Consider the following 3,753-nt stretch of genomic DNA (forward strand, 5'->3'; position numbering starts at 1 on the left):
AAGAAAGGGTCGACGCAAGAAGAATCACATGTTTCTTTCTTGTCATGGCAAGAAGAACCAAGCCGTAATGCATATCTGAATGCAAATATTACCTGACACAAATTGTTTTTCATGGCATCTAAAAAGGAATTCGTTTTCTTTGGGGTAAAAAGAACAAAAAAAGAGGAATCAGGGGCATCTAAAAGGAATTCATTTTTTTTTGGTAAAAAGAACAGAACAAGAGGGAAAAATGGGGCATTCCGAGAATTGAACTCGGGACCTCTCGCACCCTAAGCGAGAATCATACCACTAGACCAAATGCCCTTCGATACTCTGTTTTCCGAAAGTACATATTTATTCTACTATCATACATACGTAAGTACTGCCCACACAGATGATCTGAATGTTCTCTTTTTCTAGAAAACACGACGACCGGAGTCTGAGATGGGAGTCAACTCTCTTGTGGATTTGGCCATCACGCGAGCCTACAGGGGGGTTTATTTCTAGAGACTTTTTGTGTAGGAACTAAAAAAAGTCTCTCTTAGAGTTGCCTTTTGGAACATGAGGGACTACTAGGGATTAAAAGTTGCCTTTTGGAACTAAATGAAAAAGACTCTTAAGGAGAGTCTTTTTTGAGACTTTTCCAACAATACCGCTCCCTGCACCCATTTCCCCGCGGCCCCATGGTGTTGTTTGGTTGCAATTTTTCTGTATACTAGGGGTAATATTATAGTTGATGCGTTGGAAAAAAAAGTGAATTGTTGGTGTAAATATGACGTGTACACCTACAACTAAATATGCCAGTGTCGCCCAGCTTTCGAGCGTCCCTTTCACGTCGTGATGGTGTCGCCTCCCCGGGGCTGTTTCCCTATGTTGCATCTCCACGACCATGGCACTACGTTAATTGCCCACAGTGGCGGAGGCAGGGGTGGCCACCAGGGGCCTGGCCCTCCCCAACATCTTGATTTTCATACTATCATGTGATGTAGGGTGGAACCCTATGTGGCCGATCTTTCACGAAAGGAGCGAACCCCGACGATGAACACGAAGAACACGAGGGGGGGGGGGGCGGAGGAAAAACACGAGAGGAAACACTAAACCAACAAGAATAGATCACACATGCGCTAGATCAATGAACACAAAGGTGAGATACAAGATCCAAGTCCAACAAAGGACGATACAAGGGTAACCGGTTCTTCTCCGTGAGGAGGTCTTGATGGGGCCACCCAAGAGGGGGTCTTGAATCCGCTTAGAAGGATCTTCTCCGGTGGAGGCACGTCTCCGAGGAGAAGGAAACCAAGTGGATGAGCAAAGCTCTCACACAAACATGAGCTAATCCTTTGCTAACCCTAGCTAGGAGGAGGTGGAGGAGTATATATAGTCTAGGTCCACGAAGGGGTAAGTGAGAGAGAGGATACATGGGCCTCGGGCCCGAACACTGTGCGCAGACAGGTACCGGACGTCCGGTGGCTCGTGGGCGTCCGGACGTCCGGTAGTCTCCGGACTTCCGCCAATTCGGCTCGGGTGTCGTGGCACCGGTCGTCCGGTGGGGCCGGTCGTCCGCTTGCTGGGAGGTGTGGCCGGTCGTCTGGTCCTGGACGGACGTCCACTCGCTGTAGCCTGGTACTTGGCGCAGGTTTGCTTCAGGTGCCGGACGTCCGGTCCCGCCCGGTCGTCCGGTGGCTAGAGTTTCTTCGGCAGCTCTTCTTCTTGTACTTCACAGTCGGTGTCCTCGCCGTCTTGTCCATGGTCTTCCTCCTTGTTCCTGGTCATGCATAGCACATATATTTGAGCTAGTAACCATGTCTCACATGTGGAAAGTGACGGTTCGGAGAGGAGCGAGTTCACCTTGTGTCCAATGGCGTATAGTTGAGGTCTCATCTTACGTACCCTTGGGTCATGGGGGGTGGTCGAAGTGGACATGGGGATGATCGTAGAATGCTCCGCATCATCATGCATATGAATAGTGGATTTTTTACAGTCCCCCCCCTCCCCAACCCCAACATCAGCTTTTAGGCATTTCTGCGTCGGCCACTACTTGCTCAGGAGCTTAATGTTACCGCCTCTTGAGGTAGTGCCGCTTCCAGCTACCAAAATCAATCAAGGTGACTCCATGGTAGGCTGAACCCTACAAAAAAGCAAGGGTTGACAGTACTCGAAAATTACTGTAGCTATAATAGATGGGTGTTTCTTGGCTCATTCATATCTAAATAGCTAGTTCTTACTAACATATTTAGATACATTAAAACTGCGCACTTTTCCAGCCCTTGCAGACCATCAGTGCTTCCGGCCGTCCGATCACCACTTTTAGGCAATTCTGGCCGTTAGATTAGCTCTTAATCCCACCTCCAGTCTCTTTTTTTTTTTGAGAAACACCTCCGGTCTCTCCGATCGATACAAACGAGCGCTAACATCATGGGCCGCTGCTCTGGTGACAATTTTGGGCGTTGCGTATCAAATTGGGCTAGCACAGTCTCTCGCACCTCTTCCTCTGCCCCACTAAAGGCAGCCCATGTAGCTGACTGGATTGACATACTCCCCTCAAAAAAGAAAAGAAAAAAAGACTGGATTGACATAGTACAAGGGAAAAAACCTTCCGACCTTCCCCCTTCTCTCGCACCTCTTCCTCTGCTACGCGGATCGCACCTTTGACGGCGGCGCATCAAGTCCCCACGGCTGCCTCTTTCTCTCCCACGTGGATAGCAACCACGACGGCGATACATCAGTTTCCCCACGCTCGTCGCGGCCCTCTCGCGCGCAGGCTCCAGATGCACGCACAGCGCCTGCGCCAGTGGCGGGAACGCGGGATCCCCGTGGAACCACAACGGCCAGCATAGTCGCGTCGCCACCGTCTAAGGAGCGCAACGGCGACGAATCCAATCCAGATCCACAGGTAGATTGTTCTGTCCTTTGAAGTTGTGCAGTAAATTTCGAGATCCAGGTTCTTCGTTAGATTGACATGTTAATTTGGAGTTTAAAATGCATCTAGGTCGACTCTTGGCAGGTGACTATGAACTTGGATAATGAAGCTTCGTACAAAAGCGTGGGGATGACCTCTAGCTTGGTAGTTCTGGTACGTGTGTTAACTCCATTTCCATACAAAGAGGAAAAGCTGCATTCAGCTGATAGATCATGCGTGAATTATAATCATTTCCTATACGTATATATTCTTGGCATGATGATTTGAGTGTTGATCTGTACCTTGTAATAGGCTAATATGTTTACCAATTACTTCTGGTAGTAGCATTAGTCGTTCTGCTGATATAGTCTATATGTGGGCAGAAACATATTTTGTGTTGGCCAGCATTTTGGTATTGCCCCCCAAAGGCCTGAAATCAAATAATGTGTCCTGTTGCTCGGTAATGAGATCCGGGTTGCTTCCAATTGAAAGCAATGTACGGAGTATAGTTAGAAACTTGGTATGCTGTATGCATATTTTACAAACTGCTATTTCATGGTTGGTGGTAGATACCGATATGTCGCGGAAAACATTTTTTTGCACTTCGTATAATTAGAAATATGGTTCAATCAATACATAGGATGACCCATTTTGAAATATGTCTTTTTAAGTCAAACTAGAAATATAAACAATTTGTGCCTCTTGCTGCTAATTTAGGACTTCAGGTTGGATATTCTCTCTGTAAGAACTGATCACCTACGTGATCTAGGTATATGAATTTGTTTAGTACTGCCTTTTAATTTCCGTTTTGACATGCGAATGTTTCCTTTCTTCTGTTACAGATTCAGAAATAAGAAGTTGCCCTTGGTAGATTT

The 3,753-nt window shown here is 47.2% G+C and overlaps 1 non-coding gene across 1 annotated transcript; it reads right to left on the bottom strand.

Annotated features, from left to right (window-relative positions):
* Positions 1-231: 231 nt before the first annotated feature.
* TRNAP-AGG lies at positions 232-303 on the bottom strand. The gene has a single exon. It is a non-coding gene; the product is annotated as a tRNA-Pro (tRNA).
* Positions 304-3,753: the final 3,450 nt, after the last annotated feature.

This window comes from Triticum dicoccoides, chromosome 7A (genome assembly GCF_002162155.2).
Source record: "Triticum dicoccoides isolate Atlit2015 ecotype Zavitan chromosome 7A, WEW_v2.0, whole genome shotgun sequence".
In the NCBI taxonomy this organism is placed as follows: domain Eukaryota; kingdom Viridiplantae; phylum Streptophyta; class Magnoliopsida; order Poales; family Poaceae; genus Triticum; species Triticum dicoccoides.